Source organism: Ornithorhynchus anatinus, chromosome 10 (assembly GCF_004115215.2).
Source record: "Ornithorhynchus anatinus isolate Pmale09 chromosome 10, mOrnAna1.pri.v4, whole genome shotgun sequence".
Lineage (NCBI taxonomy): Eukaryota > Metazoa > Chordata > Mammalia > Monotremata > Ornithorhynchidae > Ornithorhynchus > Ornithorhynchus anatinus.
The window spans coordinates 50,942,413-50,968,673 of record NC_041737.1 but is presented as its reverse complement, the minus strand read 5'-3'; the positions used below and the strand labels follow the sequence as shown (position 1 = coordinate 50,968,673).

The window sequence follows — 26,261 nt, the reverse complement described above, 5'->3', positions numbered from 1 at the left end:
CCTCCAGCCCGCGCCCGCCCACACCCCGGAGCCCCTTCGACCCCCAAAGCCCCCCTCGGTCCCTCCGGGCGGCGGGGCGGCGGGGCGGCGGGGCAGCGGGGCAGAGGATCCCTCGGTCCCTCCGGGCATCGGGGCGTCAGAGCCCCCCTCGGTGCCTCCGCTCGGTGGGGGGCGGGGGGCGGGCGAAGCGGGGGACCCAGCGGGCTCCTACCTCCCTCCGATGCGGGGGGCGGCGGCGGGGGCGGCCCCGTCCGGGCGGAGCGGCGGCCACCGAGGGAGGAGGAGCGGGCCCGGACAGGGGCTCCGTCAGGGCGCCCACCCAGGCCCCGTCATCTGCCCGCAGCAAAGGAGAAGAGACGAGTGGGGGCCCTGACGCCCCCTCCCTCCCCCCCCCCCCACACACAGCCGGGGGGAAGGGGAGGGGAGGAGGGAGGGAGGGAGAGGAGAGGAGTGGGGAGGGGGCTGCCGGCGGCTGGAGGTCGCCTGGTCCTCAGAGAGGTGTCCTCGCCCTCGCTCCCTCCCTCTCCCTTACACACGCACACACACACACACACTCTCTCCCTCCCTCTCTTACACACACTCCCTCTCTCTTACACACCCACACACACCCCCCCCCTCCCTCTTACAGACACACTCTATCTCTTCCACTCACACACCCTCTCCCTCCCTCTCACACACACACTCTCTCTCTGCCCTTCTCTGTCCCTTTCTCTTCCACACACACACACACACACACACACACTCCCTCTCTCCCTCTCTCTTACACACACACACTGTCTCTCTCCCTCTCTGTCCCTCTCTCTTACACACACACTGTCTCACACACACACTCCCTCTCTCCCTCTCTGTCCCTCTCTCTTACACACACACACACATTCCCTCTCTCCCTCTCTCTCATACACACACACACACAGACTCACCCTCTCCCTCTCTCTCTCTTACACACACACACACAGTCTCTCCCTCTCTTACACACACGCACACATTCTCTCCCCCACACTCTATCTTACACACACACATCCTCTCCCTCTTACTCTCTCCCTCTCTCTCATATACACACACACACAGACTCACCCTCTCCCTCTCTTACACACACACCCATTCTCACCCCCACACTCCATCTTACACACCCACGTTCTCTCCCTCGTACTCTCTCCCTCTCTCACACACACACACACACACACTCTCCGTCCCTCTTAGACACACACGCACACTGCCTCTCCTCCTCTCTCTTTCACATAGGCACACGCTCTCCCTCTCTCGCCCTCTCTCTACACACGGAGACACTTCTATCCAGGGGTGACTCTCCGACCTCCTGGCCAAGCCGCCCCGACTCCCCCCCTGCCCCTTTCCGTCGCGGTCACCTCGGGTTCCCCCCGGGTCCCCCCAAGCAGGAGAGGCAAAGAGCGACAGGACGTCCCCGCCCGGCTGGCGGGGGTCGGGGGACGGGGCAGGACGCTCCATCCGGTCGCCCTCCGAGGCCGCGGGGAACCGGTCCCGCGGTGACCCCGCGGTGACCCCGCGGTGACCCGAAGGATGGAGCCCACCGCCCGCCCTCGGGCCTTCCCGGGCCCACTGGACTCTGTGTGTCTGTCTGTCTGGGGGGAGGGGGGGGGAAGTCTGTGCCTCTCTCTCGATGTCTGTGGGCGTGAGTGTGTGTCTGGGGGGGTGTGTGTCTGTGCGTCTCTCTGGATGTCTGTGGCTGTGTGTGCGTGTGTCCCCGTCTCTCTGGGTGTCTGGGGGGGGGTGCGTCTGGGTGCGTGTGTGTCGGGGTCCGTGAGGGAGTGTGAACGCGCGAGGTGCACTGGGTGACTCTGTGTGTGTGTGTGTGTGTGAATGTGTGTATACGTGTCTGGGTGTGCGTCTCTGGGGGGCGTGTGTATGCGCGATGTGCCCCTGGCGACTGCGTGGATGTGAATGTGTGTGTGTAAATGTGTGTGGAGGTGTGCGCGCCTAATGAGCGACAACGGGAAGGCGATCTCCGGAGAGAACATTTACAGTTTTCTTCCAGTGTGAGAGGATCCGCGGCCGTTGAAGGCTCTACGCCAGTGAGAGCCTTACCGCTTGCCGATCTGGTGGCTTCCCTCGATAACGGAAGGACCACCGCTCCTCTTCCTCCTCCCCCCCCCCCCCCCAGCAGATCCCTTCATCTCCCATTTTCACCTCAGAATCAAAGCCCTCCCCAGCCGGGGCCCTCCCAATAACCTTCCCTCTAGCTCCGATTCGGCACACGCGACCCCTGAAATAAAACATCGGGTGGGACCCGGGTTTGAGATGATCGTCGGAAAACCACCGTTGCCGTAAATCCGGTTTACTTTTTAAACGGGGGACTGGGCTGAAAAATTCATGGGCCGCTTGCTTCCTCGGCCCACTGATAGACGCATTAAAGAGGGGGATCCATTTTTTTTTTTTATGCTAGTGAATTCTCCTTGCGGGAAGTACATTCCTCTTTAATTAACAGTCATTAGACCGGTGAGTACTTATTGAGCTTTGGGCGATGTGCGCTTCGGATGAAAAATAATCTGGATACAGACATTTCGCGGCTCGATCGATGCTGGGATTTTTTCTCTTTTTTTTTTAAAGAGGAACGCGGGCACCGTCTTCCTCGAAAGTGTAAGTGGATTCTGTGGGGATTTCTGTTCGAACCTCGGGATAGTGCCTTGTGATAGTCTTGCAATCTGTTCCCCCTGAAATATTTGGGCAGAGGAGACAGCCAGATGTGTTCAGAGACAGTTTGCCGGGTGGAAATGTAGGGAAGCCCTGTCAGGGCGGGGACTGTCAGGTCGGCTCCTCCCCGCTCTGAAGGATCACCCCCGACTGCGACTATTTCCGACTTGAACTGCATCGATCTGGTTGTCTCGTTCGTACGTTAATATCTTTAATCTCCGTCGCTTCCTCCTACTCTTCATTTCTTTTCGCGTCTGCTGTGCCCCTAGATGCTAGGCTCCTTGAGGGTAGGGAGCACGTTCGGTAAGTTTCTTGGAGGATCCCAAGTGCTTAACTCAGTGCTCCGCACTCTGAATACAACTATTTCTACCTCGCCACTTGGCGCAGTTCTTGGCCTAGACCGAGAGCTCAATAAATGCCATAATCGATTATTATTGAAGATAGGCAGTGAATAACCCAGGGCAGTAGCATCTCCTTTTGGAACGAGGCAGATACACCAGGATCCTTATCAGTACCCAACCCCACGGCACATAGATCCGTAGCACGGACTTGGGAGACAGAGGTCGTGGGTTCTAATCCCGGCTCCGCCACTCATCGGGCGTGTGACTCCGGGCCAGTCACTTGACTTCTCTGTGCCTCGGTTCCCTCACCTGTAAAATGGGGATCAGGTCTGTGAGCCCCACGTGGGCCAACCCGATCACCTCGTATCTACCCACGCCAGCGCTTAGAACGGTGCTTGCCACATAGTGAGCGCTTAATACCATCATCATTATTATTATACTCTGCGGTTCCCCCAGTCTGCAACGTATTTAAACGTCCGTCTCCCCCGTCAGACGATAAGCTCCCTGAGGGCAGGGGTCCGATCTAACTCTGCTGTAGTACACTCTTTCGAGTGCTTAGTACGCAGTAAGTGCTCAATAAAATACCATTAATCGATTGTTTGAATGATTGATCCAGCTACGTGTCAGCTGCTCTGCAGTGTGCCTTCCGAATCAGAGTTATCTGTTACATCGATGGAAACTCGACTGGTGGTCGGAAGTTCTGTCCTGCCCCGCTCCGCTGAAACCTTGTAAACGTAGATCTCCCCTGGCCTGCTCTTCCGTGGTCCCGCTAACTCATCGGCTTCGGGGAAGGCCACGGTAAGGACTAGGTTCTTCCCCTGTAGAGCTGCCCGGGAAAAATCCGGTCAACCCAGTACAGGAAGAAGACAGAACAGAACGGTCTGTGAGAAGCAGCGCGGTCTAATGGATAGAGCACGGGCCTGGGAGTCAGGAGGACGTGGGTTCTGATTCCCGCCCCGCCGCTTGTCTGCTGCGTGACCTTCGGCAAGTCACTTCACCTGTGCCTCAATTCTCTCATTTGTAAAATGAGGGTTAAGACGGCGAGCCCCGGGTGGAACGGGGACTGTGTCCAACTCCATTTACTTTTATCCCCCCCAGCTCTTAGTACACCACCTGTCACCTACTAAGCATTTAACAAATACCACTATCATTGTTCACTATTATTATCGTTAGGTGCCCGCTTCCTTCTCCCCTCCCTCCCTTCAGCCGAGGTTGAATCTGCCCCGTTCTCACTCTCATCGCCCTCTTTCCCTCTAAGTTCCCTCGTGGTTGAACACGTTTGCACCTAAGAACAAAGCTGAACCTGAGGCTTCTAGGGGGTAGAGGAAGCAGCGGGCGATCAGTGTGACTTTGGAGCGGGCCCCCGGCTTGCAGCGGGCTCTGGAGAGCCCGTCGGTGATATTTACTAAGTGCTTACTATGTGCAGAACGCTACGTGAAGTACTCGGAAGAGTAAAATGCAAACTGGTCTTGGGAGGGTGGGGACAGCCAAGGCGGTGTGGAGAGAGCACGGAACTGGGAGTCCGGCCGTGTGGCCTTGGGTGAGTCACTTGGCCACTCTGGGCCTCAGTTTCCTTCTCCGCAAAATGGCGACGAGATGGAGTTGAGTCCCGTGCGTTGACTCTGATCTATATGGTACTTTTCATCCATGTTGAACTCTCCCAAGTGCTTAGTACAGTGCTCTGCACACGGCCAACACCCAGTAAATGCAACTGATCGATGTATGGCTTGGCCTTCCGGGCAGTTGGCCTGTCAAAGCTATTCTCCCCAGGGCTAGTCATCGAGGGATGAATGGGCTTTTTCCTCTCTCCGTCGTCGTCGTCCCCCTTTATTGTCCCACCAGCCAGCCCCCCCCCCACCCCGTATCCACAACAAAGTCACTTCCCTCCACAAGGCTCCTAGGGCTCCCCACAGGAAGCCGTGACCCCCGCAAAGGAAGCAAGGTCACAGCTAACGGCGGGCCTCATCCCCGGGAGCGTGGTGAATATTTGATTGTGCACGTTGATTTCGGTGCAGCGTTAATTAGGCTTCAGTAATTAGATGCACAAATCAGCTCTCTCTCTCTCTCTCTCTCTCTCTCACACACCGAGGCAGATTAAGAGGGCCGCGCGTTCGGTTCGAGATCTTTCCCACTTAGGCACGGCTGCCAGCACGCGCTGCTTTTCCCTTTTGCTGAGTGGCTGGGGATACTCGTGACCGAAAGCGGAGACCCTCGGGCGTGATGGAAGGCCACAGTTGGGAAGGGGGGGGGCTGCCATTTTGGCCCGCTCGCCCACCCCAAAGAGTGCATTCCGGGATTTTAAGACTTCAAACGTACGGCAGCGCGCGCGTCACTCCGAAGAGTTGTCTCCTAGACTGCCGGCTCCTTGAGGGCAGGGATGATGGGTGCTAACTCTACTATATCCTCCCAGAATTTAATGCGGAGTTCTCATATGATAGGCACTCAGTAGGTACTATTGATTCATCCATGTTGTCCGTGCTTCTGAATGTCTATTCGACGGGATCTGGCCCGTGCCTCTGCCTATCGACTCTGTCCTATCAATCCATCCGACCGTATTTAGTGAGTGCTTACTGTGGGCAGAGCACTGTACTCGGCTCCGCGGAAAAGTGCAACATAGCAGAGTCGGTAGACGCGTTCCCTGTAGAGAAGCAGCGTGGCTCGGTGGAAGGAGCCCGGGCTTGGGAGTCAGAGGTCATGGGTTCGAATCCCGGCTCCGCCACTTGTCAGCTGGGTGACTGTGGGCAAGTCACTTCACTTCTCTGGGCCTCAGTTACCTCATCTGTTAAACGGGGATTAACCGTGAGCCTCACGTGGGACAACCTGATTACCTCGTATCTCCCCCAGCGCTTAGAACAGCGCTCTGCACGTAGTAAGCGCTTAACAGATACCAACATTATCACTATTAGAGCTTAGAAAGGGAGGTCCTCTTGTCTGCCTTTCGGGAACGCTGAGGTAGAGATGAAGCGCCTTCTCCACGCTCCGAACAGCAGATGAACAACGTGAGTTTGTTTTGGTCTCCTCATCTGTGGGCTCATACAAATCTTCCTCCCTGACACACACTGTTCTTTTGCTTTTACTGCATTCCTGCCCGGAGATGATGATTTGTACCTGCAATTGGCCACCATCGCGATGAATATTTCTCCTCTAAGAAATCTGGGAGGCTTTTCTCCCCTCGAACTTCAGGCGGATTCCCGGCGAGGCTTTTAACGGGAGCCCGGCTGAGCAGGCTTTCCTCCTTTTTGTTTTTAGGGTTTGGCTCTCCAGCTGCTTCACGCTGCTCCTCTCCCGGCAGCGGTGGTGTCATCCAAACCATCTGAAAACATTTAACTGCTGCCGCGTCTAAAATATTTAAAATACGGAGCCCTCGTTCAAATGGGGAGTTGAAAAAAAAAAGAGAGAAGCTCCTGCGATACGTTAGACAGCCGCCTCGGAGATAAATCGGTGATAAGAATGAGGGGGCGAAGCTGAGTGGAAAGAGCGCAGGCCTGGGAATCAGGGGACCTGGGTTCTGATCCCTCTCTGCCACTTACTTGCTGGGTGACCTTGGGTCAGTCACTTCGCTTCTCCCTGCCTCCATTTCTAAGCCGTGAATTGGGGATTTGGACTGTGAGCCCCTTGTCGCACGGGGTTTCTGCCCAATCTGCCTCCGCTGCGTCTGCCCTAGCGCGTAGAACTGTCCTTATGGCACATAGTAAGTGCTAAATAAATACCGTCATTATTACTGGAGCGCCCGTTTACTTAAGTGAAGCTTCCTCCCCACTCTCTCCACCCACTCCTCTGCTTCTCAGTGGAAATGTTGGGAGAAGGAGGAAGAAGAGTTTCAGCTCTGCCAGTTTTCCCGGTCTGACACACTCTCCGCAGTCAGGGAGGAATCCTGGCAGCATCTCCGCTGGATCGTAAACTTCTTGAGGGCAGGAATCACGCCAACCAACTCTGTTGTATTGCATCCTCCCAAGTGCTTAGTACAGTACTCGGCACACAGAAAGTGCTCAGTAAACATCGCTGCTTCTCAACTCCTTCTAGATCGCAAGCTCGCTACTCTAGACTGTAAAGCTCACGGTGGGCAAGGAACGTGTCTGGTAATTCTGCTGTATTGTATTCTCCCAAGCACACAGTACAGTGCTCTGCACATAGTAAGCACTCGATAAATACCACCGATTGACAGACTGTCTTCCCTGAGGACATCTTGCTGAGTCCAAGGAGTCACTTTGTCCCTCACTCTCTTGCCCCAGTTCAGCGGCCTCTGTCCGCTCTGAAGGAGTTGGGGACCCAAGAAGGACTTCGAATGTGGCCCCAGCAGCCACGCACCTAGTCGAGACAGGGCTGGAAGCAAAACCGGCTTCCATCTTGGGGCAAGCCTACATGGAGCTCGACCTGGCAGCCACCAGAACGTTTCCCGGGCCCCATTTTCCTTTCATTTCTGGTGGGGGTCGGGTGATTGCAGAAGGCAGTAGTTCCCTAGGTTGAATCGAAATGAGCAGCGCTGTTCCTGACCCACTGAGCCGTGCTCTTCCCCGGGAAGCTGACGGAGGTCTGTGTGGGGCACCCAGGGGAAGGCCCAGCTCCTGTCCACCGGGCTTGGCCCTCGCCCCATCATCTAACAGGCCACAGACCCCCGAACGCACCCGTAAGCTGACCCACAAGCCCGTTACTAATCACAACACACACTGTCCCACGGTGGGCCGGTGGCAGAGCCGGCATGAGAAGCCACATCTCCAGTCTTCCAAACCCACGATCTTTCCGCCGGGCCACGCTGAGTCTAATCAACTAGTCACACCCATTTCCTTTTCTTATTTTCTTTTAGTATCTTATTATCACCTGGCAGTCCGTTTTAGAGGTGCAAGCTCGAGCTGGTGATGATCGGAGCCAATAAGCGGCACCTGAAGCCGGACGAGCCGATTCCTCGTGGTCGCTGGTGAGTGTCCTTTTTGCCTCCATGCGTTACCTTCACTCCTGACTCATCTGAAGCCTGCAGATGGTTGACCCATGGAGCTTTGGAAGCTGGGAGGCGGCGGGGTGGTGACAGAATACAATGACCTTGCCTGCCTGGACCGAGGACATTTTGTTGCCTCGAGACTGTGAGGTCCTTGTGGCTAGGGAACGTATATACCAACTTTTTTACATTACATTCCCCCGGACGTTTAGTGCCGTGCTCGGAACAAAGCAAGTGCTCAATAAATACGATTGACTGATTGCCCGGAACCGCTGAGAGGCAGCTCCTCATTAAGCACCACCCTAAAGGGAGAATGGCCCAGGCCATCGTATTTATTGAACGTCTGTGTGCTGAGCACTGTCCTAAGCACTTGGGACACTACACCATAACGGCCAACAGCCACTCCCCGTCCACAGCACCTCTCGTCCTGCCTCCAAGCCTGCCCGAGGAACCCAAGGAATCCTAACCTTGACAGATCGAGAATGTGGGTGGGAAGCACCCGCTCGCGGTGTGACTTTGGGCAAGTCATTTAACGTCTATAAAATGGGTATTAGACCGTTCTATTTTCCTCCTTAGGCTATGAGTGCCACGTAGAACGTGACCGATGTGTCTTGTACCTAGCCCAGCCCGTAGCACAGCGCTTGGCACAGAGTAACTGCTTAACAAATACCACAGTTGCTCTCATTATTATTATTACTGAGAGCCGAGCCCGGGCCTGGAGTAATCCCCGCTCCGCTGCCTGCCTGCTGTGTGACCTTGGGCAAGTCATCTCGCTTCTCTCGGCCTCCCTTCTCTTATCTGCAAAAATGGGGATCCCCTCTCTGTTCTCCCTCCTGTTTAGACTGCGAGCCCCGGGAGGGATTGGGTTATCGTGTATCCTACCCAGAACTTAGTACGGCGCTTGACCCACAGTGAGCGCTTAACAAATACCGCTCTTAATACGTTCTCCCTCTACCTGTCTCATCGCTCCACTGGAGTGGGGATGGGGACACTCAGGGCGGACAGAGTTCGGAGAGGCCGGCGGTGGGATGAGAGGGAGAATGTAGTCATCGTACTCCCCGGCAGTGCCTGTCAATCACTAGCACCAGCACTTCAGCTCATAGAAACATAACTCCCCGGTCTGCACGACCTCCACCTATTGCTATTTTTTGTGTGATATCTGTTAAGCACTTACGATGTGCCAGGCACTGTGCTGAGTGCCGTGGTAGATACAAGCTAATCAGGTTGGAAACAGTCCGGGTCCCACATGGGGCTCACGATCCCCATCCCCATTCTACGGAGGAGGTGACTGAGGCACAGAAAAGTAAGGTCACCCAGCAGAGAAGGAGCAGAGCAGGATTAGAGTCCGGGCCCATCTGACTACCAGACCCATGTTCTACTAAGCTACGCTGCTTTTTACCCTTGCAGACTCCATTGTGACCAAGAGTTCCAAATGCCTCTTACATTTGCCATCTGACGATCCAGATATTGGCACAGAGGGCATGGCGCGGGGATGCCAGGCTCTACGGTCTTTCACTCGGTCTCGGCCCGGCCCCACACAGACTTGTTCCCCGTGAACCAGGAACATGATCCCCAAAGAGGCGGAGAGAGGAGCATGCAAAGGAAGAGTGAGAAAGGCACTTACCGATTGAAATGCACCATTCCGAGCTGACGCTCACGGTTCTAACGGGCAATGGCACAAAACCAGTTTGCGGCATCCATCCCAGTACTCATCCAGCAAAGTATTACCAAGTAAAATAAGATCTGCCAGGGGCAACCATCGATCCGCCCCTCTACCGGAGTTCTCAAGCTAAGAAATGCCAGGGAACTACAGCACCACTCTCCTCCTCAGCTGAAAGCTCAGAGATTCCCAGACACGGCTTATAAAAGAAACGCCTTCAGCTCGAGAAAAAGAGACCCAAAACATTAAACATCGAATTAATTTTAGAAAGACTGCTGGTCCTTTCTTTCCCCCTCCCCGGAGCAGTGACGGTTCTCTCTGGGAGCCTCTTCAGAGACCCGAGGCTTGGGATGCAAAGGATTTATTCAGAATAGTCCAGCGGGAGGGGGGCAGATAGGGGAGGTGAGCGGGGGAACTAAAATTTTCAGCAGCCTAATTACCAAGGATGATGGTCAGAGCCTTATTTCCATCGCCCGGGTGACACAGTGTCTCTCAAAATGGATCGGTGGTGAACTGGAAAAATTAAATCGAATGCCTGATTAGGGATATAAATAGCTTCTTCCCTGCACATTTCACAAGACACGGTGACGCTAGGGAGACACAACATTTTCAAAGCTCTTCTCCGTGAGCCTGTATAAACGTGCAGTGTTTCGGTCCAACTCTCAATCATTTCCAGATAATGCGCTTGTCTCGGGGCGTCTCGGTATATTTGGTACCTCACCAGCAAACCGTACGGGGCTTTTAAGTCGACGGTCAAGGGCTCGCTGTGGACAGACAAGCCTCCGGCAGACGAATCCGCAAAGTCTATTTACCGAGTAAGCTCTGACACCAGTCAAAACTCCCCCAGACGAATAGTTGCCTGCTCTCTTCAGGGAACGGTGCTATAAAAAAAGCGATCGCGGAATGGCCCGAGATTGCTCCATTTAAAACTATAACACCCTGAGACATTTCAACTTCTAAATGCACTCGCTCTTCTTCCACAACCGTTCGAATTCCATCGTACAGCTTTTCGCCTAGGTTTCACGGACACGGTTCCGCAGGCACGACAGTTTCGAAATTATCACCGTAACGGGAGTACACACAGCTAGAGAAGGAAGTCACTCGAAACACCCCCGCTCACCTCTTAAAGAAAGCTCTCCTCTTGGTTACTGCACGATTCGCCACAAATCCATCTGACCCGAACTCCCAGCCGTCTGCTCGCTTGCTAGGGAGAGCTACCGCCTTGCGTCAAGCCAGACTCTATGGCAGGAACAGTCAAATGAATGTGAAAGCTACAGCAACTGGAGAATTTCAGCTCTCGGGTAAAAAAGCCGCCGAGGCTCACGCCCGTCACTTAGCGCTTAGTACAGTGCCCGGCTCGGCCCCCGTTACTTGGGATATTTCAGCAGCTCGGAGAGAAGGCGAGGTCTGCCTGCCTCTGCAGTTGGGACTGGATTCGACCTGTTCCCCTCCGTTTGCACAAAGCATTGGTTTCCCACTCGATTATTATTCCCCCCCCCCACACACACCCCCCCCCAGGAAAGATGGAAGAAGGTGAAAGGTGAATTTGCAGAGCCTGTGGACACAATCTCTTCCAGTTCGAATGGACGAGCCCGCGTGCGTCCGCCTAGATCGCGCCTTCGCTCATTCCATCCCATTTACTGAGCGCTTACCGTGTGCTAAGTGCTCATACGCCTTCTGTTCTCCTCCTCGTCCGCTCTATTTCCTGGGTGCAGAGCACCGTATCAGGTGCTCGGGAGCATTCCATTAAATAGAAGGCCCCATCCCCGTTCTGGGGAGCCTTACAACGGGGCCCTTCCGGGGAAGACTATTGTGAAGTTGGCACTGCTTGATTTTTTTAATGTTTCTCTCACCCCCACCACCATTAATCTCGATCTATAGCCCGCACCCCAGAGGTTTCCAGCTGAGTAAGCACACACACACAGAGGAAAGTAAGAGGGTGAAACAAAGGGCTTCAAAAAGCCTTTTAATGTGTGTTCTGTGAACACAGAGGAAGGCTATTACCTTTAAAGCTATGGCCTCTTTAACCAAATATTCTCATTCTTGTCTCCACAGAGAAAGAGAAGGAAAATCTTAAAATTCTCCTTTCCCAAATTCACGGTGATTTCCTTTCCTCCAGAAGTGCGCGAGGCTGGGATAGTGAAGATTGCCTGTTATTATCCTTCTGCTCACCGGTTAACCTTCTTTCAAGGAAACTAATAGCTTTCGGTGACTTTTCCTTAGGGCATCATCAGCTCGGCGTGAAGAAAGACTTTTAAGGGTCCACGAGCAGTCGGGCATTCGGGGAATGATAACTATATTGAAGTTGCTATTGTTTTTCAAAGAGGGACCCAGATGGTTTCTCTGAAGGAAGATCACCCCGGGTTTTATTCTAGCGAGCTACAATTCCACTCGCTCAAGTGAAAAGGAGTGTTCTACGGATGAATATTTCTACACAATCTTGGGTGTTCTCTTCGGGTGGGAAAAAAACTCAATACGGAAGGGCCTTTTTGTCTTCAGGATCCATTTATGAACTTTTTGGCTTAACCGGCAGAAAGCGGTGAGTGCTAGGCCATTAATCTGGCAAACTCCACCCTACAGAAGCTAAATACGTCACCAGTTAGTTATGTTACTACTGAGGTGTCAATGCAATTCGCGCTTCATGAAGTTCCAGTCAATAAGAAAAGACCTTTGGCGAATATTTAACGCACTTCTGCGTTTATATTTTCTAAATGAATGATCTTTGCCTTGGCACATCCACACATACGTACGCCCCAATGAAATCAGATACCACGTTGTTACAATCTTAATCAACTAAATAATGAAGTTGTTGAAAATGGATAGGTTCAAATTGCACTTGCAGGCATGGAGGTGCTGAGTTTAGAGCTCCATAAATCTCTCACAAGAGGATGGATTCCCTACAAACTATGCTCAAAAACAGAATTAAAAAAATTGGGAAATTGAAGCCAGTCACACCAACCGTGCGGATCCTCATGAACCTTCCTTGCAATCCAGAGGGAACTGGGACCAAAGAAACGTGTTTTGACCTGACTTAAATGGCTCTTTGGGATACTCTAGACTGTAACCTCATCGTGGGCAAGGAATGTGTCTACTAACTCCGCTATATCACACTCGCCCAAGTGCAAGTCACTTAACCTCTCGGGGCCTCAGTTACCTCATCTGTAAAATGGGGATTGAGACCGTGAGCCTCTCGTGGGACAATCTGAGGACCCCGCCGTATCTCCCCCAGCGCTTAGAACAGTGCTCGGCACTCAGGAAGCGCTTAACAAATGCCGACATTATTACTATCTACCCGCTGCGTGACCTTGGGCAAATCTTTGAACTTCTCCGTACCTCAGTTATCTCATCCGTAAAATGGGGGTTAACGCTGTGAGCCCCACGTGGGTGTCGACCGTGTCCGACCCGATTGGCTTGTATCTACCCCGGAGCTCAGAACAGTGTTTGACACAGAGTGAGCGCTTAACCGCCACCACTAAAGGAGTGTTTAATACAGTGCTCCACACTCCTTGAGCGCCGACTAAATCCAATCGACCGATCCGTCGACAGTGTTGGTATTCGTTAAGCGCTTGCTCTGTGCGGACCACTGTTCTAAGCGCCGGTGCAGAGACAGGGTAACGAGGCGGTCCTCTGTGAGGCTCGCGGTTAATCCCCGTTTTACAGATGAGGGGACTGAGGCCCAGAGAAGTGAAGTGACTTGCCCACAGTCACACAGCTGACAGCTCGTAACCTCGGCTTCCCAAGCCCGCGCTCTTTCCACTGAGCCAGGCTGCTTCTCCAAATCCGGCCCGAAAGGAGTAAGAGGGTCGATGCCTTTCTACCAACTCTGTTAGGGCGTATTCTGCTAAGGATCTGGTAGAGTGCTCTGAACGCGGTGGGAGTTTTCCTCTGACTTTCAAGCAACTTTACCTCACTTTTCAACCCGTTTCTGCGTAGTTCCAACTTTAACACGAGAGAACCTCAAAACCACTAGGGGTCGCACCACTCAACAGAGACTCAGCTTTCCAAGAGGGGATTGAAAGCCGCAAAAATGAAAAAAAGTAAGCATCCCCCCCCCCCCGCCCCCCTCCCCAAATTCAGTCCCCCGAGAATCCTCTTGCTGGTCTTTTCCTGTGGCCACGTTGGCAGAGGTCCCAAGCGGCGTGGCTCAGTGGAAAGAGCACGGGCTTTGGAGTCAGAGGTCGTGAGTTCGAATCCCGGCTCCGCCACTCGCCGGCTAGGGTGACTGTGGGCGAGTCACTTCACTTGTCCGGGCCTCAGTTCCCTCATCTGTAAAATGGGGATGAAGACTGGGAGCCCCACGGGGGACGACCTGATTCCCTCGTGTCTACCCCGGCGCTGAGAACAGTGCTCGGCACAGAGGAAGCGCTTAACAAATACCAACATTATTACTCAGCACCGCCCGCGGCCTAGAGAAGCCAAATCAAACACCGCCCTGCCGCCAGCTTCCGCCCCGGCTCCTCTTCTCACCTGCTGTGTGACCGTGGACGAGTCATCTCACCTCCCTGCGCCTCGATCTCCTCATCCGTAAAATGGAAATGAGATGCCTGCCCTTCCTTTCCTCACGGGGATGAGGTGAGAATGACATAGCGTTCATCGAGGTGATATCGCTTTAGAAAAATAATACTTTCTTGCGGATCCGTGTTGTGGGGATTTGCGTCGTTTGGGAATCCCACGTGGAGCTCGTCCTTTAGAGTGGGAGCTCGGTGTGGGCAGGGAATGTGTTTCTTTATTTTTATAGTGTACTCTCCCGAGTGCTCTGCGTAGTACAGTGCTCTGCGCATAATGAGTGCTCAATAAATGATTAAATGAGGACAGGGATCGAGTCTGACCCAATCAACTGTATCTGTCGCAGCGGTGACCGCAGAGTAGGTGCTTAACAAATACCCAAATCATTATCATTATGAAGCCCATAAAAAAAAGTGAGGAAGCATGGTCTAGTGGAAAGAGCAGGGAACTAGGTGTCGGGAGACCTTGGTTCCAATCCGGATCCTGCCACTTGCCTGCTGAGTGACCTTGGGCAAGTCACTTAACTTCTCCGAGCTTCGGTTTCCTTTATCGGTAAAATGGGGGTTCACTACCATAGTGCCCTCTCTCTCAAACTGGGAGGCTCATGTGGGACGGGGACCGGGTCCAATCTAACTATCCCGTGTCTGTCCCTGAATTTGGCATAAAATAGCCCCTAAAAATACCACAGTTATTATTAGAGTTCTACGGTCACCGGGGTCTCTGTAAGGGGGAGTTGGTGTGGCTCTTCCACTAGATTTTTACCCCAAACCTTTGAGTAATTTAAGCAGTGTGGCTTAATGGGTCGTGGGTTCTAATCCCGGCTCTGCCACTTAGCTGGGTGACTTTGGGCAAGTCACTTAACTTCTCTGTGCCTCAGTCACCTCTTCTGTAAAATAGGGATTAAGACTTTGAGCCCCATGTGGGACAATCTGATGACCTTCTACCTACCCCAGCGCTTAGAACAGTGCTGGGCACATAGTAAGCGCTTACCAAATACCGCTATTGTTCAAGAGAGGACAAGGGAGGGTGCAGATACAACAGAGAGGGTAGGACCGGGAACCACGAGCAACAGAAGGTATTTATTGAGTGTTACTGTTTGCAGAATACCGTACTAGATGCTTGGGAATGTATAATGCAACAGCGTCGGTAGATGGGATTTCTGCCCACAGCGTGCTTATAGTCTACAGTGGAGTTTTCAGACTATACTCCGCTCCAGAAGGCCTAGGAAGTGACAGTGGCTAGAGGGGAGGGCCAGAGTCACAGGTCTCATAGCTTCATTTTTCCTCACACCGTCCTGAGAGAGGGGATGGGTTGTTCCCCATTTTGCAGGTGGGGAAACCGAGGTGCACACATGCCAGTGTTCTCTGTCCATGGAACACAGTCCATGAAAGAGCCAGAACGGCAAGTGAGGAACCCCTAGAAGACAAATCCTTCTCCCGTCCACCCTGTCCTAAAACAAAAGAAAGGCAATCCATTCTTTTGCTCGGTCACATGCTCAAGAACCGTAGCCGACACGGTGAAAAATTGCCTTTCGGGCAATTCCCCCACTTCGATTTTAGTATTCTTTTGATGCTGGTATTCACTACTGAGCAGAGAATGTCCTTGAATCGCTCTGAAGAATGGGTGCACAGTTTAGGAAACTCTGATCGTAGAAGATGAGGTGAGGGAAATGTACATGGTTTTGAAATAGCAGGTTAGAAGGAGGAGAAATATTAAAGCAAAAGGCATGTATGCCGCAGGCTTGAAGTAACAGTGTGACGGAAGGGCAGGTTCAGTTCGAACCCCACACGTACACACACAGAGAACACATCAAATATTAATTTTGCCATCCAAAGGGAGAGTTTATTAATGGAAACCAGGCAGGTAAATTAAATAGATCTGAAACAGTCAGCGGGGTTTTGGGTTTTTGTTTTTATTTTAAGATCAGTATTTCTGGCCACGAATATCCCAGTCCCTTAAAGTGCAATATGAAAGACTCTGCTGAACTTTAATAACGCAACCCATTTAGGAGAGTATCGGCAACTCTGTCATTCTGAGAGGTCTAAGAAGGATCATCCCCTGAATCTGGCCCCCAAAATCACGGTCCCAAATCTTGTTCTGTTAGGACCCTAAATCTCTACATAATACATCCATTCCATTAAGCTCCTCACTGCAATTCCAAGGGGTGAGAGAAACATCATTCCTTCACTTGCTCTAAAGGTATAGAATACTCTGGTTTAACCCCAAATTATAAGTTCTACCTCTGCATACACCCCTGATGGTCTTTCCTCTCCCCTCATCATTGCCTCCTCTCCTCACGTAACTGTTTCCTTTCAGGCACCTATTCGGAACGAGCCTCTGTGTTAGCCTGCACCCGTTTTCCAATTACTCAAACGCACCTTGCTTTTCAACCGCAACACCAACGCTATTGTGTGAGCACCTACTACTCATCCTATATGGAACAGGGACTGCAGACGATCAGAATATCTTTTATCTACCCTATAACTTAGTGGAATCCTTGGCATTACTGTAAGCTCTTACCACCACAATTATTATTATTATTAGAGAACTGCTTTGGTTGATCCGTGGATGCAGCCGATTGCAGATGGATTGCCTCAAGCTCTAAATCACCCTCAGTGTTTCTGGTAGGGGCGCCCCGGGAGAAGATACCCAAGGTTCTAGGTTTCAGGCTATTTATCCCACAAAAAGTACAATCCACTTCATCTTCAGCATATACATCGCTCTTCCCTTTTCTTATTATTCCTCTCTACTCATCTTTGGAGTAGAATCCAACTCCATTCACCTTGCCTGCCCTCGTACATCGAAATGACCTTTCCCCTCCCGATCTCATTCTACTCTCTCACCATAACCCCCTCTGTGCATTTCCCTCCCTCCTGCCAGACGTGCCCTCTTGTCTACTTGGTTTTTCTACGGCTAGCCTTTGGGCGCGAAGGTGATTTTACCAGAATCTGTGACAGATGATAATCATTATTGCGAACCCGTTGTTGGGTAGGGATTGTCTCTATTTGTTGCCAGACTGTACTTCCCAAGTGCTTAGTACGGAGCTCTGCACACAGTAAGCGCTCAATAAATACGATTAAATGAATTATTGTGTTTAAGTGCTTACTATGTATCAAGCGCTGTCCCGTGCACTGGAAGAATGATAAAAATAACGCGTAAGCGATAATCCTTTCGGCGCCTTCTCTGTCCTTACCCATTGTCCCCTGCCTTATATATTCAATTGCTACCCACGGGATGGGTGTTTTCCTTTAGTATCCCACCCCCCCCCCATTTCTGATCACTGCCTGCTAAACCGATCGGTCTCCTTCAGCTGTCTCAACTGTCCAACGCTAGGATAGTTGAGACAGCTCAAACTCCACTGTTCGACGAGCTTATTAGGTCTTTAAAAAGTTTCCTCTCTTCTCCCTTTCCAAGGTTACCCGGTCTCTGCTCACCATGGAGCACTTGTTCGGGTATCCTATTTTTTTTTGATGGTTTTTCTTAAGCCCTTACTATGCCCCAGGAACCGTACTAAGCGCTGGTGTAGCTCTAAGATACTCAAGTTGGACACAGTCCCTATCCCACTTAAGGCTCCCAATGTTAAACCCCATGTTACAGTTGAGGTAACTGAGGCACTGGGAAGTGAAGTAACTTGCCCAAGGTCACAGAGCAGACAAGTGTGAAAGCGGGATTAGAACTCAGGTCCTTCTGACTCCCAGGCTCATTCTCTTTCCACTGAGTCATCCTGCTGCTCCACTGCTCTCATCCATTCTTCTCGCGTTTCCTGCATCCTCCTTGTGTTGTCTGGAATGGAGACACCCATTTCACAGATGAGGAAACCGAGGGTCAGGATTAAGTGACTCTTGGGTCAGTCGACCAAATAGTAGTATTTAATGAGTCCTTCGTCTATGCAGAGCACTCTACTAAGCACTGGGGAGAGTACAATAGACTCAGTCGACACAGTCCCTCCCCTTAAGGAGCTGATGAACTAGTAAGGGAGTCTTCCTCAAGGGAAACGGTACTGAATTGAAAGCAAAAATGCCTCATCTTCAATCACTCCAACAAACTCCAGTCCTTTATAAATCATCTTATTTTCTGAAACTTTTGAGAAGCAGCATGGCCTACTGGATAGATCACGGGCCCTGGGGGTCAGAAGAACGTGGGTTCTAACCTTGGCTCCTCCACCTGCCTGCTGGGTGATTTTGGGCCAGTCTCTTCACTTCTCTGTGCCTCAGTTCCCTCATCTGTCAAATGAAGATTAAGATTGTGAGCCCCAGCTTAACTTGTATCTACTCAGCGCTTAGTACAGTGTCTGGCACATAGGAAGCACTTTACAAATACCATTTACAGCACCATCACTCTCTATCCTCCCCAAGAGTCATTAATTTGAATTCCACCTCTGACCTGCCCCTTGAATAACTGCTTGAGAAGCAGGGTGGCTTAGTGGAAAGAGCCCGGGCTGGGGAGTCAGAGGTCGTGGGTTCTAATCCCGGATCTGCCACTGGTCGGCTGTGTGACTTTGGGCAAGTCACTTCACTTCCCTGTGCCTCCATTACCTCATCTGTAAAATAAGGATGAAGACCGTGAGCCCCACGTGGGACAACCCGATTACCTTGTATCTACTCCAGCGCTCGGAACGGTGCTTGGCGCACAGTGAGCGCTTAACAAATACGATCATCGTCGTAACGGCCTGCCCCAGTTCCTCTTAATACCTTTATTTCCGAGTGTGAGAGTGAATTTTCCAGTTGGAAATCTCCAGGGGCCGGGATGCCAGGTGGGAGGTGAGGACTTTTGTATTTCTGGTTTTCGAAGGAGGAACTGAAGACCGGGATGACTCAACACCACCCAGCAAATCACTCATGGATAGAGGCTAATGATCAGGTCTTCCATCCCTAATGCTCTTGCCTAGTGCTAGTTAGCATTTTCTTGTATTCAGGGTGACCAGCAGCATTCTAATCGAGCCTCACAAATAACCGCGGGCCTAATTATTATTATGTTGGTATTTGTTAAGCGCTTACTATGTGCAGAGCATTGTTCGAAGCGCCGGGATAGACACAGGGGCATCAGGTCGTCCCACGTGGGGCTCACAGTCTTCATCCCCATTTTACAGATGAGGTAACTGAGGCACAGAGGAGTTAAGTGACTTGCCCACAGTCACACAGCTGACAAGTGGCAGAGCTGGGATTCGAACTCATGACCCCGACTCCAAAGCCCGGGCTCTTTCCACTGAGCCACGGGCCTACTCACCCAGGGTGTCCCCCGGGGAAGCAGAGCGGGTGAACCCCATAATAATAACTGTGGTATTTATTAAGCACTCTACTAAACACTGGGGTAGGTACAAGATAATTAGGTTGGACAGAGTCCCTGTCCCTTGTGGCGCTCACATTCTTAATCCCCATTTGCAGATGAGGAAACTGAGGCCTGGAGAACCGAAGTGACGTGCCCAAGGTCTCACAGCAGGCAAGAGGCAGAACTGGGATTAGAACCCAGGTCCGCCGACTCCAAAGTCTGTGCTCTTCCCACTAGGCCATGCTGCTTCTGTCCGTTGGGGGACGGGGACGGTGTCCAAGCTGCCAATCTTATGCCAACGCCAGAACTCGGTACAGTGCTTAGCACGTAACTGCTTGATCGCATTTATTGAGCACTTACTATATACGGAGCACTGTACTAAGTGCTTGGAAGAGTTCAATACAGCAGACTCGGTGGGCGCATTCCCTTCCCGCAATGAGCACCTATCATAATTATCATCATGTTATAATTAGGGGAAGCAGCGTGCGCGGTGGAAAGAGCCTGGGCTTCGGAGTGTGAGGCCATGGGTTCGACTCCCGGCTCTGCCACTTGTCAGCTGTGTCAGTCACTTCTCTGTGCCTCAGTTACCTCATCTGTAAAAATGGGGATTAACCACCAGCCTCACGTGGGACAACCCGATTACCCTGTATCTCCCCCAGCGCTTAGAACAGTGCTCTGCACATAGTAAGCGCTTACCAGATACCAACATTATTATTATTAATTATAAAGTGAAAAATAGGGAAGTCATTTTACTGACCACCACCCATGCCCCCCATCTGAGTTCTCCTTCCCCCTTTACCTCCCCAAAGAAGCCTTACCCTGGGCTTCTTTGAGCTCCAGACACACATCCATTCTTACCTTTCCTCCCAGTGGCCCTCCAACCAGACTCCTTCCGTATTTGCTCCTCCGATGAGTTACATAAAACTGCCGGAAGAGTCCTCCGAGTACGCGTGGAGGCTCCCTGATTTACCAGGATTATTCGAGCTGCGGTAACGTCTTCTGTAGCACAGCTGGGAGGGTTTAGCAAAACACCAGCATTCTTGGGCTAGAAGGGGAAAAAAAAACCCTCACCCCTCTACCTACTTGATATAATTGGGTGATTTTTTTTTTTTTTAAAAAAAGAGAAAGATTACCGATGGAAATGGACCTCAGGTCTCCGGATCTCGGCGCTGTCTTGGTTATTATTCAGAGGTGCTATCTGAGTAACTCCGATCTTTGCAGCAATACATCGAGCGAATTACTTTACACGAAAGAGGAGAGACTCTCTTGAGGAGGTCTGACAGTGGCTCAGGAAGTCAGAATTGTATTGTTTCTGGAGCGAGCCGCCTCTCCATCCGGCCCTCTAAATTACAGTGGGGAGAAGGAGCCCAGGACTCAGATGAAATCTGAAATAGCAGCAACCTGGGGCAGTACAGCTTTTTTTATATATGACATTTGTTAGGGACTTACTACTTGCCGGACCTGTACGATACGCTGGGGGTGGATACAACAAGACAGTGAGGTTGGACACAATCCACGTCCCACGTGGGGCTCACGGTCTCCATCCCCATTTTACAGTAGAGGTAACCGAGGCACCGAGAAGTGAAGTGACTTGCTTAGGTCACAGAGCAGCTATGCGGCGGAGTCAGGATTAGAACCCATGGTCGATTTGTCCACTCCAAGCGCTTAGTACGGGGCTCTGCACATAGTAAGCGCTCAATAAATACTATTGAATGAATGAATGACCGACCTTCCAACTCCAGACCTGTGCTCTATCCACTATGCCATGCTGCTTCTCTTCTGTACTAAGTGCTTGGGAGAGCACAATATAACACATTTGTAAGACCCGTCTCCTGCCCACAGCGAGCTACCAGTCTAGAGGATAAAACATGATCAGACTACAGCCTTTAAAAGGTAGGGAGAACAGAAGTCTCATTTGTATCTTGCAGTTCAGGGAACTGAGGTCCAGAGACTTTAAGTGACTTGCCCAAGGTTATTTTGCTTGTTTTGTTTACTCCATCTGTCAAGGACTCCCTATATGCCCGGCACTGTACTGAGCCCCGGGGTAGATTCAGGATCACGCGACAGGCCGGTGGCAGAGCTAGGACCACAGTTCGGATCCTTATCATCGTCATCGTCATCGATTCTATTTATTGATCGCTTACTGCGTGCAGAGCACTGTACTAAGTCCCTGCGCACAACAAAGTTACAGTCTAGAGGAGGAGACAGATATTAATATAAATAAGTAATTTATAACATATCATTTATAGGTATGTACTTAGGTGCTGTGATGCTGAGGGGTGGGGCTAATATCAAGTGTCCAAAGGATCCCTGACTTGCAGCACCACGTTTTTCTTTTAGGTCATGCTGCTTTTCTTTTCCACCGATCACCAGGGAAGAGACAAGCCCCCCCCCCCCCCCCCCCGCCCCGTTTCCCTCCAACGCCAACCTCCCGAAAATCACTGAATTCACTTGAAACACCTCTTACTTTCTTTCAACAATTTTGAAGGAAGTAAAAAAATCCATTTTACAAATCTCCATTTATTGGGCAAACAGTTCTGTGAGACAATTCTCTCTGGGATTTGGCTCCCTTTTCAGGGACATTTCAGCTCAGTGGAAGCAGATGGAATATAGTGGTTAAAAATTTAAATGGGGAGAGAGAATGAAATGAGCCCAGGAAAGATAACAAGGCAGGAGCACCCACTGGAATGTTATTTAGAAATGAAACTTCTTTCCACCACCCACCTCTCCCTTTCTCTCTCTCTCTCCTTTTCTCTGTCTCCTCTCTCTCTCTCTCTTGCTTTGTCTCCCTCTATCTCTTCCACTTGCTCTCTCTTCCTCTCACTCTCTCTTCCTCCCCATCCCATTTGCTCTCTCTTCACTCTCCCCACCCTTCTTCCCTCTAAATGGAAGGAAGTAAGAGAGGTAAGGAGACAATTAATTCTTTCCAGGACTGCTTACCTGCTGTTGTAGCAGGCTGCTCAAAATCAAAGCCATCAACAAATACTGGGAACATTCTGCGTTAGCTTCATTGCTTCCAGGACTCATCCAATTCATCCCTGGTTAAAGGAGAAAAAAAAATCAGAAAGGACTGGGTTGTTTTAATAACATCTGGTTCCGGAAGAAGGGGCAGCGGAGTCCAGTTGGATCTCCTCATGGTAGAATTTATTGAATGCTTTCTTGATGCAGTGCACTGTACCGAGTGTTTGAAAAGTGTAGAGCGAAGAAGTGACCTATACCCTGCCCACAAGGAGCTCAGACTCTAAAGGGGAAAGACAAACAGAAAAAATAGAGAAATTAAATGGATTCAAGCTTTATTGGGAGCTCAGAAAGCCTCTGAGGCCAGTCTTAGAGACCCCATTTCCTCTGCTCTTTGTAGAGAAGCTTGTGGGATTCCGAAGAGAAGAAAACTTGTATAAGGTTCTGGTGGCCAAAGTTGTTCCCTGGTGGGGAAGTACAGAAATCCAGGCAGATTTGGGTTTTAAATATTGGATTCACCCACCCTTTTTTTTAATGGTATTTGCTAAGTGCTTGCTATTTGCCAGGGAAAGGATTAAGCACTGGGGAAGGTACCATTTAATCAGATTGGACACGGTCCGTATCCTGCACGGGGTTCTCAGTGTTTATCTCCATTTTACAGATGAGGTAACTGAGGCCCAGAGAAGTTAAGCGACTTGCCCAACGTCACGCCGCAGAAAAGTGGCAGAGCCAGGATTAGAAGTCAGGTCCTGCTGACTCCCAGGCCCATGCCCTCCTCCAGAAGCCACCGGCTTCCTCCTCCTCCTTTTCCTCCCCATCCTCCTCCTCATCTTCCTCTTCCTCCTACTCCTTTTTCTCCTCATCCACTTCCTTCTCTTTCTCCTCCTCCTCGTCTCATGCCCCTTCCTGAGACCACCCACAAACTGCAAAAATGCCCCAGAAGCTATCCTTTTCTGGCCTTTCATTCTACCCTCTCTGATCTTTGCCAAGACCTGCTGAAGGAAAAGGGTAACTGTGACATCAGCCTGAGGGAAAGGTACAATTATTAAGTCATCCCCTCAGCCTGTCTTAGGGCTGGGGCGTTGTTGAGTTTATGAAAAATACGGGGGGGGGGGGTTGTTTTTTTTTTGCATCATTCCACGTGGATCCCTGAATAGAAACCCTCGTCATGAGCTTTTGTTCTCCAGGAAATATTTCACGTCCCCGGGAGACGGAATATGACGAGCACCCGGTGGAATTACGGACGGGACCGAAATCAACTGCAGTGGCCTCAGATTCAATCTGGATGCCCACTGTCAGTTCGGGAAGAACCGGGAAGATTTCAGCTCCAATTTTCAGCTCCATCTCTTCCCGAGACAGATTACTTGGTCCTCGGCTTCAGAGGGACTATTGTTGAATGAATGCGGCATTCCTTGCTTCCCACTGACTCAACCTTCTTTTCATCACATTTGTGTGTCCAGCACCGTGCCAAGTGCTGGGATAGACACAGGTTAATCGGGTTGGATGCAGTCCCTGTTGCACATGGAGCTCACAGTCTAAGTAAGAGGGACAACGAGTACAGTTGAGGAAACTAAGGGAGAGAGGCATGAAGTGACTTGGCCAAGGTCACCCAGCAGACTAGTGACAGTACCTGGGTCGGAACCCACATCTTCTGATTTCCAGAGCTGTGCTCCTTTCATTAGATCAAGCTGCTTCTCTCTGCTTACTGTGTGCAGAGCACTGTACTAAGCACCTGGGAGAGTACAGTATAAAAGAATTGGTAGACACAATCCCTTTTTCAAGGAGCTTATACCCAAGTGAAGCAGCGTGGCTCAGTGGAAAGTGGCTTTGGAGTCAGAGGTCATGGGTTCGAATCCCAGCTCTGCCGCTTGTCAGCTGTGTGACTTTGGGCGAGTCACTTAACTTCTCGGTGCCTCAGTTACCTCATCTGTAAAATGGGGATTAAGACTGTGAGCCCCACGGGGGACGACCGGATTCCCCCGTGTCTACCCCAGCGCTCAGAACAGTGCTCGGCACATAGTAAGCGCTTAACAAATACCAACATCATCAAGTGGGGGAGACGGGTATTGGAATAGCAGGGTGGCCTCATGGATAAAGCGTAAGTCTGGTAGTCCAAGGACTTGGGTTCTAATCCCTGCTCACCCACTTGTCTGCTGCGTGACCTTGGGCAACTCAATTTATCTGGTTCTCAGTTCCTCATCTGCGAAATGAGGATTCAATCCCCTTTCTCCCTCCTACTTGGACAGTGAGCCCCATGTGGGACCCGACGGAGCACTTAGTAGAGTGGTTGGCACATAGTAGGATCTTAGCAAACACCACAATTATTAATTACTACATTAAAATAAATTACAGGTAGGGGAAACGGCAGAGAATAAGCGTATGGGCTTAAGTGCTGTGGGACTGGGGATGGGATGAGTATCAGATCGCTTAAGGGGGCCAGACCCAGGTACACGGGCAACGACGAAGGGAGGATCGTTCCACCGGAAGCCCCTGGAGGGGGATGGTTGTGTCTACCTGTTAAGGGAGACTCATCCAAAATCTTAGTACGGTACTTTGTGGTAAGTAGGAGCTCAATCTTCCTCTCAGGATCTCACCTGGAGAGTTTCCAGTCCTCTACCAGTCCCAACTATGGGAGGGAGAGTCAAGCAGAGGTATACCCATTCCATTCCCAACTTGGGCAGTGGCTAGCGAGTGGAAGGCAATCCGCTACAAGTCAGAACTCACCCGGGCTGGGCAGCAACGGCATAGGAGAGAGTCGAGGGCGGAGAATCAAGTTCACGGTGTGGAAGAAGGCAGTGGTAAGTCACTTTTGTATTGTTACCAAGAAAACTCTGTGGATCCACTACCAGAAAGATTGCAGGTGGAGATGGGGTGTGCTGGGATAGACGTGTCCATCGAGTCGCTGAAGCAGCGTGGCTCAGTGGAAAGAGCGCGGGCTTGGGAGTCAGAGGTCACGGGTTCTAATCCCGGCTCCGCCACTAGTCAGCTGGGTGACCTTGGGCAAGTCACTTGACTTCTCTGGGCCTCAGTTACCTCATCTGTCCAATGGGGATTAAAAAACTGTGAGCCCCACATGGGACAACCTGATCACCTCGTATCCCCCAGCGCTTAGAACAGTGCTTTGCACATAGTAAGCGCTTAACAAATACCACAGTTTATGGGTCGGAGATGACTTGACAGCATAAGACAAGACAGGACCCCATTGCTTAGTGCAGTGCCTGGTACATAGTAAATGCATAACAAATACCACAGTTATCTCTATTATGAGGGAGAGGGAGTTCTTCATACGAGACAAGTACTAGGGTAGACATACGATCCTTCTAAGAGGAAAGGAGAGCAGGTATTTTATCCCTATTTTTTATAGTATTCGTTAAGCACTTGCTATGTGTCAGCACTATTCTAAGCTCTGGGATAGAGAACATTAATCAGGCCCCAAACAGTCCCATGTGACGCTCACAGTCTAAGTTGGAGGGAGGAACGAACCCGCATTTTACAGTTGAAGAAATGGAGGTCCAGAGAAGTTAAGTGGCTTGCCTAAGGTCGCACAGCAGGTAAATGGCAGGACTGGGATTAGAATCCAGGTCCTCTGCTTCCCAAGCTCACGCTCTTTCCACTAGGCAAGACTGTTTCCTCATAAAGCACACTGTATTGAGCTGGCCTAAATCCACATCAGGGCTTAACCTACATGAGAAAGAATAAAACAAATGATTCGACCATAAGCTTTTTTCTTCAGGATACATTTGGGATACTTTTCAGGGTTGGAAGCAGCGTGGCCTAGTAGAGAGAGCACGGGCCTGGGAGTCAGAAAGACATGGGTTTTAATCTCAGCTCAGCCACTTGTCCGCTGTGTGACCTTGGTCAAGTCACTTCATTTCTCTGTGCCTCAGTCTCTCAGCTGAAAAATGGGAATAAAGACTGCCCTTGTGGG

General features: G+C 51.1%; 1 long non-coding RNA gene and 1 other non-coding gene across 3 annotated transcripts; both read left to right on the top strand.

The window, feature by feature from the left end:
- Positions 1-2,121: 2,121 nt before the first annotated feature.
- On the top strand, positions 2,122-10,560 carry LOC103171032. Of its 2 annotated transcripts, none has more exons than XR_005660479.1 (3): positions 2,122-2,472; positions 7,813-7,923; positions 9,349-10,560. It is a non-coding gene; the product is annotated as an uncharacterized LOC103171032 (long non-coding RNA). The 2 variants fall into 2 exon arrangements; XR_486556.3 differs by lacking the exon at positions 2,122-2,472 and adding an exon at positions 3,489-3,806.
- A 14,349-nt stretch (positions 10,561-24,909) lies between these two features.
- Positions 24,910-25,047, top strand: LOC114814897. The gene has a single exon (XR_003762693.1). It is a non-coding gene; the product is annotated as a small nucleolar RNA SNORA7 (small nucleolar RNA).
- Positions 25,048-26,261: the final 1,214 nt, after the last annotated feature.